This window comes from Tenrec ecaudatus, chromosome 6 (genome assembly GCF_050624435.1).
Source record: "Tenrec ecaudatus isolate mTenEca1 chromosome 6, mTenEca1.hap1, whole genome shotgun sequence".
Classification (NCBI taxonomy): Eukaryota; Metazoa; Chordata; class Mammalia; order Afrosoricida; family Tenrecidae; genus Tenrec; species Tenrec ecaudatus.
The window spans coordinates 106,320,462-106,336,085 of record NC_134535.1 but is presented as its reverse complement, the minus strand read 5'-3'; the positions used below and the strand labels follow the sequence as shown (position 1 = coordinate 106,336,085).

Here is a 15,624-nt window from a genome sequence, read left to right as displayed (position 1 = left end):
CTCTGTATGCGCCCAGGCACAGGGTCCAGGGTGCCGGTGTTGCTAGAATCAGCCCAGGGAAAATTTTAGAGAACGAACAAAATAACACGTTCATCCAATTCATTGTAGATCCGTTGACGTTTCTGTTCAAGGAATTGCTTTCACTGCTCAAAGAATAGCAGGTGTAGCACATTCATTTTGGAGCAGGAAGTGGGAGTCTCATTTGCCAGACCGGTGATATGGTCTGGTGGATTCAGAATTTGAATATTATTTCTGGCTCTGCCCGTGGCTTCCCTGATGACTAAGGAGGGACTTCTACAGTGTTGCTAGTCTGGATGTCTCCTGATTGATAAGAAACGCACAGGCAGGGAGGTCATAGGAGCTCATTTCATGGAAAATTCGACAGGACAGAGCAAGTCTAATGGGATGGTTCATTTGTCACATCTTCTTAGGCACAATTTTATGCTTTCGGAAGGCATCTGTTCTCTGAATAAAGGGAGTTTTAGAAAGGGCATCATCCTACCTGGCGTTCCTGAGCACTAAGAGTGTGCAAGCCTCATCCCGAGTGCTACCTGTGCGCGTGTGATCTCATTCATGCCCGCGATAGGCCAGGGGGGTCATTTCTAATATGGACACCGTGTCAATGGCAGGGACACTGAAGCACAGGATGGAGCAGAGGTCACAAAGCTAGCACATGGAAGACCTGCGATTGAACCCAGGTCACCTGATTCCAGAACCCCAACTTTTAGCTGCACTGTTCCTGGCTCATGATAGAAATTAATGCTTACAGGAATCAAAGCATACATAAAAGTCTAGATATAATAAAAATAGGTTTCTACAGCACCGTAGGTGGAAGGGGAAAGATCTAAAATGGGGGAGAAAGGAGCAAATCAGCTAGCTACAGCCTGTCACCAAGTCCCTGGGTGGTGCAAGCAGTAACCACGTGGAGCTATTACCTGATAGGTGGAAGGCTGATGTCTCCTCAGCGTTGCTCACAGAAGGGACTTGGTGTCCTACTTCTGAAAGGTCAGTCACTGAATACTCATAGGAAGCCCAGTTCTACTGACCTGCGGGGTGGGGCTGGGAATCAGACCAGGTTGCCTAGCAACTGGTGGTACAATCTGTGAACCATGTCACTAGGGACTGCAACCCTTTCCCATCGAGAATCCCAGGGGTTTTAAGTGAAAAACTACATGAGTTTGAATGGACTTGGTGGCAGGGACGGAGAGAGGGAGAGAAAGACACTCCAGTTGGAGGCCATGTCCTACTGGACAACATTGGCTTCAGGCCATGAACATGACTCGGCTGTGTTGAGAACCCCATATCCTAGTTTGTCTTTCATATGGAAGGCCTTGTTTTGCTCTAGTTTGGAGATCTCTTGTCTCAGCAGAACACTATTCCCTTAGGTAGAAAGCAGCACTGCTTATAGGAGATTTCCCTATTCCTGACTCTGGCTACAAGCTAGTCAGACTTACTGTTTCACAGCCACCCACCCACCTTAACCCCTTCTCTAGACCACTGTCCAGATGGGACCAAACGAATAAGCTGAGTCTCACCCTGGCCCTTCAGTCTGTCTCTTCCCATGGCATGGGGTTTCCCGAGCCCTGTCCCCTTTAAGGCAACTCTGGCGCCCACTCCTTAACACACACTCCATTCCCCCTGACTCTGCCTAGTCTGACCTCCTCTTATGGAGCTTAATGAAGCACCACTCGGGTACTTACCTTAATGATAAAATGTGCATGATTCATATCATTTATCTTCAAAGCCAGTACCCAAACCCCTCCAGTCAACCTCGACTCAGAGTGACCAGTACCTCTACAAGACTGCTGTCGATCTCCACAGGAGGAGCAAGCAGCCTGCCTGCCAAGTAGCCGCTGGTGGGTTTGAAGTGCCAATCTTCGGGTTAGAGCAATGATGTAGATGGTCTCCTTTAAATAGATAGATAGATCAATAGGTAAATAAAATCATGTAACACCACGCCCAATAAAATGCATCAAATTACATTTTAAAAAAATGAAGTTTCCTTCCTCCCAATGACAGAGACAATGAGTTCTGGGCCATCATGATTTGGCAGCTGGTGCCATCATGATTTGGCACACCAGCAGGGCGTCAGTGCCCACAGAGCTGCCACCTTCATCCTCCTGCACACCTTTCCTCCCAGAGCGGCTCTCATGACCTCTGAGAGAGCCAGGCAGGTGGGACCAGTCAGGGCAGCGTGTCCTCTTCCCCAGCCTTTGCTTCTTAAAGTCAAGGCCGGAGCGCCAAGCACATCAGCTGCCCCTGCTCGCCTCGGGCTCTCCTCCCAGCTCTGAGACGTCGGCTCTCGCGTGCTGGGAAAGTGAAAAGCAGACCCGCGAGGCTTTCCCGGATAAAGCATTAGACCCGGGCCCACGCTGGCTCTTAGTCCTCCAGCTCAGGAAGGCCCCGCCCACGGCAATATGGACCAATAATCCTGGACGTGAACTGCGGCCTCCTCACCCCAAGCACAGGAGGCAACCTCTGTCCCCCTCCAAAAAGGTGGGGAAATGGGACCTGCAGGTGATAAAGTTCGGTTTTCCCAGAAGCGTTTTGTTCACCACAGGGACACCCCAAAAATTGTTTCAAAGGGCTTTTGGGGGACCTGCAGGAGAGAGCTGTGGCACAGTCTGCTCCCTGAAACCTTGTGGGATAGTCAGTCCTACAGTGTGACTATGGATCGAAACCCCACTCTCGGACAATGGGTTTGGTGTGGGGGACTTGGGGACACTTGATGTCCTTTATCATCTCCAGGTGTAGCTACTCCAAAATCTACTCGATGCCTCCTCAAAGCATAAGACAGCCCGTGTGAGCTGTCTCACAATGGGAGTCTGTGTCTCTCTAGGGGAGTAGAAAGCCTCATCTTTTTCCCGTGGACTGACTGGTGTTTTTGAACTGCCAACCTTAAGACTGTACATTTGCCACCAGGGCTCCTCCTAAGGGGATGGTGAGACGTGAACAATGAGCACAGCTGACCAGGTGGAGGGAGAGATTTACCCTAGGTTTTCTCTTTTCCCCAAGAAGAAAACCTATAAGAAGAATGGAAACAGAAGGACACAGTCGTGTAGGCACTGCGGGTATGTCATAAGCCTGCGTGTGACTGCCATTTCAGGAATTGTTCCAATCCGAGATGTGACCCAGCCAAGTTAATAAGCTTATGAAAATGGTAAGCTTACTATACGAGAATGGTAAGAGGAGCAGGTTGATATCCGCTTACAGTTATTAATAATCAGAAAGGTTTGCAAATGACAGGCTGAGCATTCACAAAAGCTGAGACTGGTTGTTTGCTAATAATAATGAGGAATGGCCGCTGTCATCTATCCTAGGAAGGGCATTTACAAGGTGTTGTTTTATCACAGAATGGTCACAGAGAGACTAAAAACAATGTAATGCGACAATTATCAAGTCCCCTGTTTACGTAGAAAATCATACTTTCTTTCCACAGAGCTAGCTGAAGACAGGTTTCCTGGAAAAGTCTTAGTGAATGGATGTCTATTTGGGGGTGTCATGGAGAACAGTGGCAGATTATTGTTATTGAAGGGCTCTCTTGGCAAGAGGAAGGAAGGAGCCTTTGTAGCATAGAGGGCTGTACTTTGCGCTGCTAAGCACAAGAGCAGCAGTTTGAACCCACCAGCTGCTCCCAGGCAGAAAGAGGAAGCTTTCTACTCTGAAGAGATGGACAGCCTCAGAACCCCCAGCGTGCAGTTCTCTGCTGTCCTGCAGGGTCTGAGTCAGAGTGGATTCAATGCCGGGGGGCTTGGTTTGAGCAAAGGAACCCTTCTTAGCCTACACCCATCTATTCATATTTATTTACACACGTTCATAAAAGGCGTCTATCTTCATTAAAAAAACCAAATGGCCTCACTTGGGTGAATCATGAGAGATTTGACTCATTTGTAATTAAGTACTGAATAATTGAATAAATAAGCTTCTCTGGTCTAGTGCTAGAAAGTTCTAGGTTGAAGAAATAGCCATGGGAGGAAAATTTAGATGGTTGGTGGAAGAAAGAGCATTATTTTGTCAACACAATCTTGCTTTGAGTCACAGTTTGACTCAGAAGTCTCCCTAAAGAGCTTTTGAATCACTCTGAAACTTGCTTTTTGTCTAGTGGGCTAATTTTGTGTTGTTGTTGGATGCTGTTGAGTCAACAATAGTCACCCCACACAACAGCAGAACTGCCTCCGAGATTTTTCTAGGCAGGAATCTTTACAGAAGCAGTCACCCAGCCTTTGTTCAGCGGGTCTACTGAATGGGTTTGAACCACCAACCTTCACTTTGCAGTCGAGTTCTGAACTCCTGTCCCAGCAGAAGAAGCCAGTTTGTCCCATGGATAGTAGAAAAGGGCAAACATATTCATTTGGGGGAATCTTGAATTGCTCCCAACGATTTTGTGTCTTAAGTGTACTTTTCAAAACATTTAGTTTTTAAAACTCAGAACGGGGTTTACTTAGGTAAGCTAAGAAAACATGCGGTAGAAAGGGGGAAATAGTTCAGAAAGGAAAATAGACGTGTTTCCTATGCTTGGAACGTGGATCTAGGTCGCCCAGAGGTTCCCAGGAAGCTAGACTTTCCGCTGCTCATTGAACAGCAGCCTGCATCAGGCTCACTTATGCTGGATGAGAGGGTTAGGGGTCCGAGTTTCCAGTTCTGAAGGCTCTGTTGCCATGTGCCCCAATAAAGGACCCATGCCTCAATGCTCCAGCTCCAGAAGAGAAGAGTCCCCGGTTCTGCACACAATGGATGCACTCAGCTACCAACTGCACGGTGGGACGTTCACCCAGAGGTGCTTCTGAAGAGACCCTGTGGATAAGCTTCTGGAAGATCCACCATTGAGAACCCCACGGAGCACAGTTCTACCCTGACCCCCACGGGCTCCACAGGGGGCTGACTTGATGGTAACTGGCCTGGAAGGGACAAGCAGTACGCTCACACTGAGAAGGTTATGGATACTTGATGACTCCAGCACCAGTCTCTCTCCTGGGCACAGGGAAGTAGATGTACTCTTGCTATGTCACCACCATAGCCAGCTTTCAATTTGGTCCCCTGCTTGCTACCTTTCAGTGGTGTGTGCTCAAGCGATGCTTTCCTCCTTTCACCACTGCCATTTCACTACTTCCTCTTCTTCTTTCTACATCATACCGCTCAATTCAGCCTCTTTAAAAATGTCTGCACCTTTTATTCTATTAGAACCTTTTTTTAAACTGACAGGAAATGTTTATTATAGTCCTTAAAAAAAAGATATATATATATCACATTTCAGTAGGTTAACTCTTTGATTAGAAATTGTGATTTATTTTTATTTCCGAATTCTATAATTCCATCTTCAAGGAATGAAATCATGCTTTGTCTTTTTCTCTTTTGTTGCTGTTGAAGGTCATATACGGACTTTAACATTTTCATGGAAAAAATATTTCCAAGAACTTTTTGAAGCCTCTCATATCTTGTCATTAAATATGTTTATGCCGGGGTAGAGAAACTTTGGTCCACATCTTAGTTAAGTGATTGTAAGTTACCAGATCTTTTCAAGCCTTGGATTACTTATCCGTACGACGGAGTGATTTGCATACAATTCACATGGCCTGAACAAACTGTAGCCTTAATATTTGTACAAACCCCTCCTCCAGGGTTGACTTGGTAAGTTCCCAATAGAAGAGAGCAAGAAAAACACCCCTGTGAAGATACTCAAACGGGAGCGATAGCATCCTCAGTATCAACATCATATTTGGTACATTATTAAGCACATACACTATATCAATGTGCCTAGGAGTACACTTTCTGGAACTGGACTTCAAATATGAGGACTGATACCAACTTAGTATGACTTTGGGCAAGTCCCTTATATCCTCTTTGACTGAAAATGAGAATAATGACGTTTGCTTCATACTCTCATGTTGGGAAGAGAGTCAATGAAAGCAATGGATGGGTTGACAGAACAGCCATAAGAACGGATTCACCTCTGCCAGTGACTGTGAGGATCACTTTGTTTTTAACACTATATCGGGGAACCGATTACAAGGATCTACATGTGACCTCCTCCCTGGGGGACGGACAACAGAAAAGGAGGAGAAGGGAGACGCCGGATAGGGCAAGATATGACAAAATAATAATCTATAAATTATCAAGGGCTCATGAGGGAGGGGGGAGCGAGGAGGGAGGGGGAAAAAAGAGGACCTGATGCAGAGGGCTTAAGTGGAGAGCAAACGCTTTGAAAATGATTAGGGCAAAGAATGTACAGATGTGCTTTATACAATTGATGTATGTATATGTATGGATTGTGATAAGAGTTGTATGAGCCCCTAATAAAATGTTTTTTAAAAACCAAACACTATATCACCCCCTCCTCTCAGGTTGCCCTGAGTTGGAGCTGATTGATGATAGCTAACCACCACCACCATGTGCACAGCTGTTTTGAGGATGAAATGGGTTAATAAATAACTGAATGTCGTGCCGAGCACATGGCCAGTACTTGAATAAGTGTTCCCGCTTTCTAGAAATTTGAGTCCTGCAATTAAACAAGTAGAGTCAAATTTTGAAGGTAATCAATATCCAAGTTGATGTAGGAATAGCTAGCCTATTGTTAAATTAACGGCAGGGTTTATTGGTAGGTAACTGCTAACTTTTAAATTCGTGTCTATTTTTGCCTGTACCTTAGCCATTTCATCTTTATGACTGTGAAAAAATCATACATGGCTTCTGCAAGCAAAGGTCCCGGGAAGTGGCATAATCCACTGGAAAGCATTTGTAGAAAACTCCGGTCCGTCCAAAAGTGAGAAGTGATTTTAAATCCAATCCAACAGATTATCAAGTACCAGCCGAGCAGTGTGGAGAGTCCCCAGAGCAACGCCAAGAAAGGCTTTGAAGAGATGTTGACAAAGATGACAGCCACCCCCTTAGGCCATTCCTCACGTGCTGAGAAAGCTGACACCTTCAGTTCGTCCTCTCCAGTGGCATCACCAAGAACCCCGCCCATCTCGCATCTCTACTCTCCTGAGAACGCAATGTACTCGCTTAACTTCACACATTCGGAGAACATCTTGGGACCGAGAGCCCAGAGCTCCCAGGATTCCAGGTCTTTGGTATCTCAGATCAGTAACGGGGAGTTCTTCTCTAACAAGGATTTAAATAACTTTTGCAGTGAACGTAACTTTCATATTCTAACTCTCGACCTTGAGTCTACCTCTGATGAAAAGTTTGAATGTCTTACATCTCAGAATTCAGTGGTGAAAATATTATTTCAGAATGAAGGTAATTATTTATCCTCTCCTTTTTCTTTTAATAAAGCTGTATGCAGTGATGCTTCCAGAGTACTTGAATCTAAAGAATGCTTACTACTGAAATTTGGATGGGAAGTATCCACCATCCCCCTTTTTTTGGGTTGTTGTTAGGTTAGTTTGATTTTTATCTCTACAAAATTCTTGTGTGAGAAATATATTTTCTGTTCTGAAGGGTAGAAACATCTGAGTTCTATTTACAGCTATAACTATGTAATCTCTGTTGACCAAAAATAAACTTTCTTGAGGCCAAATTAAAATACCATGATAAAAACATGGAGGTGTATATATAAAGGAATTCAAATTTATACATTTTCCACTCGATGTACTGAAAAATACCACTGTTGTCTTTCTTCGTGGCAAGGTATAATAACATGTGTCCCATGCAAGATGCAATGAGAGAGGCAGAGACGATGCGAATTTTTCAGGCCAATGGAAATGAAGGGAATTCTAGTTAGGGATTGCGAATAGAATGTCAAGTATGAAACCAAACCGCCATTGGGTTATCCCGATTTGTGGCATATGTCCTGGGCAGATTAGTATTGCCCCAAACGGGCTTCAAGGGAGTAAATCTTTATGGCAGCCGATTGCGTCACCTTTCCCCAGTAGAGCAGCTGTTGAGCTAGAATCACCGACCTTTCTGTTAGCAGCCAAATGCTTAACCACTGCGCCACTAGGGCACCTTCCATGGATGGTAGACGCTGAAAAAAAAAAGTGACACGGAACATAGAAGTTTCTGTTTCCCTGTTTTTCTTAAAACATTACTATTTCAGTTTTACTGTTCGCTTTTCACAGAGCACTTTTAATATTACAGGGCAAAGTAAACAAACAAACAAACGAATTCATGTCTTTTTCATTCATATCCTCCCCGCTCCCCATCAGTAAAAGGAAAAATTGATGCTCCAAGGTCACTTTTTTGATTAGTCTATTCCAATTAAGAAGCCAGTATTGGGAACTACTGTTTACTAAAATGCTTTCTTGGTTAAGATTAAGCCCCCAAATTAGCAATTAATCATTGCAGCACAGAAAAGATTTGCAACCTTTTTCTCCTAATAGGATGGGACCTAGGAGCCAATCCTAGCAAAGAAGATGTAGCATACAGTGGCAGCCAGACCTATGGAGAAGAGTTACTGAGAAGTGTTTCTGCTGTTGCTGACACAAAACGTAGAGGCAAGTTGAAAGCTATTTGCATGATTGCTGGTGCTTTAGTTCTTTCATTTGGGAGACAAGAAAATGACACGTGTTCTGAACTGTGCGTGCGTGTGTGTGTATGTGCATGTCTGTGTCTACATGTGGTGGAGGCGATCTAATTTGGGAGCAAGTAAGGCTATTTGGAATACTCCTGGGGGAACAGTCGTGGAGGAACTGAGCTGCTAGGCAAAAGGACAGTGATCTGAAGGCAAAGGTTTCGGTAGAGATTTATAGCCTTGGAAAGCCCACAGGGCAGGCCTGCTCTGTCCCATCGGGCCACAGAGTCCAGGTCAGTTAGAGGACAAGAGGTGTCCCTTGGGCTTTGGAGTATGGCTGTTTCAAGAAGCCAGATTATGCAAGGGTTAAGAAATTGGCTGTTCACTGAATATTAGCAATCAGAAGCCACCTGGAAGACAAAAATTCTAATGATGTCTTTTTTTCCTGTCAACTTTTTATTAAAACTTAGGCGGGGGTTCACATTTCAGATCAACTTTGCATTCAACAATTTAAACTACTAGTCAAATCCCCCAGCAGGTGACCCTTCACCTGCTCCTTGATTTCTCTTCCCCCACCGTGTGGACTATTATCTTCCACTACAAGTTAACACCTGTCCACAGTCTATCCCATTGCCTCACCTTTCCCTTCCCTCTCTTACCACCCCCCTCCCCCAAGCAGTCCCCAAAGTTGCTTGCTTTCTTTTTTTTTCAAGGAATAATCTTTATTTTCATTCAATTTATTAAAAAGGAAAACAACCATCCTATCTTAGTACTAACTATAACGAACATACAAGCCCCAGCTGAGAAGGTTATTTTGAGTGCGTTATGATGTGGTCAGGTTGCTCTCATAAGTGATGAACTAGTGAAACCGCTGTTCCAAATGTTTCCTCCAGGGCAGGGAGATGGGAATGGAGCGGCCAGTGGGAAAGAGGGACACGAGGGCGGGCAGGGGACATGGAAAGCTGTGCATTCAGTACTTTTCCACAACATGGTATTTATTTTCTTGTGTCATCTTGATACTACACCTATAAGACAGTGCTAACCCTAAAAATGCAAATTGGATAAAACATTCATTTTCAAGGTTTCATAAATATAAGCAATTCTAATTATAAAGTCTCTACAATACATTTGCACATTTCCATTGACTAACATAATATACAAACTCAGAGAAGTCTCCTGTTCTGCTCTCAGGTCTCTTAACTTTGCCTAGATCTGCCATTACCTTGATAACTACTCGAGGAAGCCACAGACAAAGGTCCGGAGCCGTTTGGAATCTCTCCAGGTGAAAGGAACACAGAGCCAGGAACAGAAATCACCCAGCAGCAATGCCATTGAAGCTCAGAGGCTCCCAAGCCCTGACTTTCTTTTGCTTTTGGTGTCAGTTGTTTGGAAAACACTCGAAGCTGACATGAGGTTTTCTGTATATTGTCCAAGAACTTGGTTTTCCGATTTTAGCTTCAGGTTTTCTTCCTTAACTGCATCTACTCTTGTAGAGAGATCTTCCAGCGTGTGCTGGAGTTCTAGCACTGGATTAATCAGCGGGTTTTTTCTTCCAGTCCCACCTGATTCTCGGCATCAACTGCGTCCATGCTGGCATTCATCATTTTGGGAAACAAACTTTTGGACCTTGCATACAGAGTCCTTGATGAATGGTCTGCTGTTGCAGGCGCCAGGAGAGGCAGTGGTGAGAGGACGCCTCAGGCCTGGACGCTTGGACTGACTGATACTCGCAGCCCCGCCTTCTCGGCCCACAGAGCATGCGCCAAGAGGAAAGTCCCGCCTCGTCCCGCCCAGATTCCAGCCAATCCCAAAGTAGCTTTCTTAATACTTTGTTTTCCCTTCAAACAGTGGTGTCATGTATTATGTGACCTTTTTGTGATGTGATGGACTCATTTCTTCAGGTCCATCCATGTCACAAGGAGCTTCGTGGTTTCGCTGATGCTTTTTACTGATGCATAGTATTCCCTTGTGTCTGTGCACCAGAGTTGACCTAGTCTTCAACGTATGGGAGTTGGGGTCGTTTCCATCTTCTTGCTATATTGAACAGGGCTGCACTTCACACGGGTGTGCACATGCCTGTTTGTGTCACGTGTCGTCTTTAGGATATACACCCCGCAGGGATGGCTGGATCACACAGACTCTCTAGTCCTAATTTCTATTCTGTTCCATATGGAATTTCTATTGTTGGAGGTGGTACCGTATGACTTTCCACACGGATTGCACATATTTACAGTCCCAAGGCCTGCTCCTGTCCTGTAATGATTAACCCAACCCAAGTGAAACCAACTGTCACAGAGCAGGTTCCAACTCAGAGTGGCTACCTAGGGTTTGTGAAGCTGCAAGTCTTGATGGGAGCACCTAGCCTCGATTTTCTTCCACGGAGCATGTGGTGAAGCACTGGCTTTGTGGTAAGCTATTCAGTGTCTACGCAACAGCGCCACGGCAGTCTAGTAATCGCTGTGAGATGGTGCGACTCTGTCTCATGGGGTTGCTATGAGTCAGAACTGAACTGATGCACACAACAGCTACCTAGTTGTTGATGTCTCAATTATTTTTAATTTCTTTGGATCTATCTTGCAGATTCTATAGTGACTTGAATAACTTTGAGCTGATAAGCTTATTCAACAGTCTGAAACAATTTATTGGAATTATTTATATGTCGTAGATGTTGCCTTGCAAGAACTAATGCCACCACTCTAAAAAAAAAACTATATGTTTAGCTCAAAATTTTTAGTTAATTTTAGATTTTCACTTCTGTTTTCTTCCCCCCAAAGATGTGTTCTTTTCAAACTTTCCACAAGTATTTTTAGGACGTAAATCATGCATGTTCATTGTACTACAATTACTATGTATATAAGCAAAATGACTAGATAAATATCAGTAATCCTATTTGTTTGCTGTATATGGTTCCATGATCTAGAATGACTCAGCTGTGGACAATGGGCAACAATGGCTCCTGAGGTTGGTCACTCTTTCTATCCCTTATCAGTGATCAGACCTAGCAAGTACTTAATATGCTTTGGAAATAAAATATAACATTAACATGACTCCATAGCTGTTCTTCCAAGGCAACTGTTGTTAGCTGTATACCATTCAGAACAAGAGAAATTTTATTTTTCTCCTAGTTAAAAAAATTATTTTCCATGATCCCACCCATACCTTGTCAGCAATCAAATCAAAGATCTAAAGAGAGGTCAGAATGTGTCAAGTAGAAGAGGGTTTGTGAGCTTTCTGTCCAGATAGTGGTTAAGATAGTTTCCACCACACTCAAAATCATATCAAATCTAGGAAGGGGGCCATTGGGAAAGCTTGAAATAGGTTCCTTGAATTTAGGGGACACCAAACACTGGTCCATGGCTCTTGCTGAGCAAGCTCAAGTTCTTAAGGACCAGAGGTAGACCAAATGTAAGAGGGCGAGGATGAGGTCTGTTGGCACAGCCCAGCAAGACCAAGTACAGAGAATCCCTTTTGACAATGGGTTCCAGGCCAGTGTCTGCATTAAATAATAATTAGTAAATTAGTTCTGATACAAGTTGAAAGGCTCTTTCCCCTTTGTTTTTATTATTGCCTTTTATCAGTATCTGTAAATCTTATCTTTGGGGGCACTGAGAATATTGCATGTAAACTTATAGCTTCAGCATTGATGCTTTCTGCTCCTCCAGTTACATGTACATAAGTAAGCTAAAATCAAAACCAACACCCACACGTGCACACAGACACAGAGAGAAAATAAAAATCCACCTGGTGTATGTGTGGGTCATGGAAACGCGAATATCTTGTACAAGTCAAGGAGCCCCAGGAACAGGTAGAAGGTTGGCAGTCCCCAGAAGCCGGGGGTGGAGGCTGACACCGTTGTCGTTGCAGAAGGAGTTGCAGCTGATGATAAGTACAGCAAATCCCATCTTGATGAGCTTCTGTAAAGGGGTGTCGGCCATGGGGGTGTCCAAAGAATCCAACAGACCCTATGTCATATTCAGGGACAGGAAATTTGTTTGATCAAGCAGGGAGCAAACATTACTTTGATATCTCTCTGCTCCCCCTCCCTTTGGTCCTGGCAGTCAGAATACCTGGGAAAGAAGCTGAGTGAGGAGGAGGGGAGAAACGTTGGGGGAGAAATATTGGAGCTTGCCCACCCCCTTTACTCGGCCCCTTTCGCTTACCTGCTATCAGCAGCCAGAGCAAGGAAAGCCTCATAGTTGGAGGTGGGAGGAAGTGGAGGAAACACAATGCGTGTATCAAACATAATGTGAGGGTAAGAGTAACTATATCTAAAAATACCTCAAAGTACTTGATATTGAAATTTCATGAGACAGAGGACAAACCTCTTCAATGAATAATTTTTTGCATCTGTTCTTGATTTTTAACTTTGTATAAATTTGGGGCTTAAGTGGAGAGCCAATGCTTTGAGAATGATGAGGGCAATGAATGTACAAATGTGCTTGACACAATGGATGGATGGATGGATGATGATCAGAGTTGTAATCATTTTATTGGGGGCTCATACAACTCTGATCATCATCCATCCATCCATTGTGTCAAGCACATTTGTACATTTGGTGCCCTTATCATTCTCAAAACACTTGTTTTCTACTTGAGCCCTTGGGATCAGCTTCTCATTTTCCCCCCTCCCTCCCTCCCCATCCCCCTTCCCTCACAAATCCTTGATAATTTATAAATTATTATTATTTTGTCATGTCTTACATTGTCCAACATCTCCCTTCACCCAGCCTTCTGTTGTCCGCTCCCCAGGGAGGGGGTTCTATGTAGATCCTTGTGATTGGTTTACCTTTCTACCCCACCTTTCCCTGACCCTTCCGGTATTGCTACTCTCATTATTAGTCCTGAGGGGTTCACCTGTCCTGGATTCCCTGTGTTTCCAGTTCTTATCTGTATCAGTGTGTATCCTCTAGGCCAGCTGGATTTGTAAGGTAGAATTGAGATCATGATAGTGGTGGGGGAGGGGGAAGCATTAAAGAACTAGAGGAGAGTTATATATTTCATGGTTGCTATACTGCCCCCTAATGGCTCATCTCCTCCCTGCAACCCTCTTGTAAGGGGATGGAGGACTGTCAAATCTCTCAGGAGCCCTGGTGGCAGAGTTGTTTTCCCATGGAGGTGCTAATCACCTGCAGCTCAGGAGGGGAAAGATGAGGCACTGGGCTCCCCCCACCCCCACCAAAGATCAAAAGCCTAGGAAACCCAGAGGGGCAGTTCTACCTTCCCCTAGAGGGTTGCTATGAGTCTGAATCAACTTGATGGCAGTGGGTTTGATATGGGGGGTTAGATCCAATGATAAGATGTTACATTTTAATTTAACTACATCTGCCATAATCTGCTTTACAATGCTCTCTGTCTGATGGCAAGTCTTCTCATATCCCTGGGGATACAGTCACGGCTTAAGCCATGTGGTGACCCATCAAATGGATTTTGGGTCTCCACTGTCATCCATAGCCTTCTACAAATTGGGTGTTCACAATTTAAAGTATGATTCCAAAACCTCCTTCAGATTTGGATTTTATTATTTACAATCCTTGGATCATACAGATTAGTGTGCTTCTTCCTTGTACACTTAGTTGATACCTCACTTAGATTATTGCTTGTTTAAAGACATATCTTTAAGCCCCCAGACATGATTCTCACTGATAGCCAGGTACCATCTGGTTTGTTCATCACATTTTGCTATGTAGCACCCATATCTTCGTGATCTCTTCACGAGAGCAAGTATTGAACAAGGGCCATATAATAAGAACTAGTTGTTCTTAGATTAGGGTTACAATTAAGTACAAACCCCAAATCCATTCACCTATCTATAGTTTATATGAACTATATGTCATATAGTTTATATATAGTTATGTAAACCTATTATATAGTTTATATGTGTCCTATATAATATATATGTCTTATATCTATGGTTTTTATATGTTCACTTTAGATACATCATCATATTATGATAGCATTGTAAATTTCCCCTTTGTGTCATAAGGTAATTTTGTTGATAGTATCATTAATTTAGCCAATGGATAGAATTTAAGACACTGTTGAGAAACGGATTATATATGTATAGACTAGCTCTTCAGACAGCAATACATGAATTGTTGACTTGTACAGACTCAAGGTTTACATGACTGGACACAATTTACAAAAACGAGTAGGGTTGAGGATAAGGCAGAACTCTTAATAATACTCATTCACAAAGGTAGAACTGTGCCTGTCAGACTAATATGTGTCATAAAAAGGCAAAGAGAGCATAAAAATAGTAAATATATGGCAGTCCTGGGCCACCATTCTGTGGAAATTCTCAAAGCAAAAGGTCCTAACCAACAACCACCAATTCCATTATGTTGGGGAAGTGGTCGCTTGCTTCTCACACATTTCAGCCGTAAGTCCAAGGGCGGAAGTCAGTTCCTTAAATCTTCTACAGGTGGGTTTAAGGTACATCTCAGTTTACTTAGTGGGTTTACACATCATATCCTTCTGATGTGACCCAGGGAGGTCGTGTGCCTTGAAAGGACTGAGTCTAAAGTCCCAGTAGTCTATCACACATGACCTGGATCACCAGGGGCTGGACATCAGCTCTATCTCCCTGTGGGCTCTAGAGAATATTGTTAAGCACTTTTCAGGTTGCATGGGAGCATGTTTAATTGTTCAGACTAGAAGCATCCAGTGTACATCTATTAAAGAAAACAACAACCAAGTTTTAGTATGGTAAAAAATACTGACCTGCTGGCTTTGTTTTTAGCAGCACAGAAACTTCTGGTTTTGAACAACAGGACAGCATAAAACCAGGTAGAACATGTCTGTATATATTTCTTCAGAATTAACCTGCCACTGTCGATGGTTTGGGGAAAATGTTTTTTATAATAAAACTGTCTTGTGTGTTTTTCAGTTCAGAAGACCATAGCTGTAACGAAGCCTACCCCAGGGGGCTGTGAGGCTTTGGATGGAGATATGTCTAAGGTTGTCTTGTACATCTTCTTACTTATCATGCTTTCATAAACAACTCAACTTTAAAATGGACCACAGTTCTACATATTTTAATTATAATAAACACAAGTAGCACTTCGTGCATGTGCATGTGTTCTCTCCCGTCCCCCTCTGTTCTAGAGCTGATGTAAAGCTCTACCTTGCCACGATACCATCTGCATTAAAATTAGTGTCTAGAAGGACATACA

The 15,624-nt window shown here is 43.7% G+C and overlaps 2 pseudogenes; one reads left to right on the top strand and one right to left on the bottom strand.

The window, feature by feature from the left end:
- Positions 1-6,680: 6,680 nt before the first annotated feature.
- On the top strand, positions 6,681-9,679 carry LOC142451577 (uncharacterized; annotated as a pseudogene).
- Positions 9,680-9,790: 111 nt separating this feature from the next.
- LOC142451576 (short coiled-coil protein B pseudogene) lies at positions 9,791-10,211 on the bottom strand (annotated as a pseudogene).
- Positions 10,212-15,624: the final 5,413 nt, after the last annotated feature.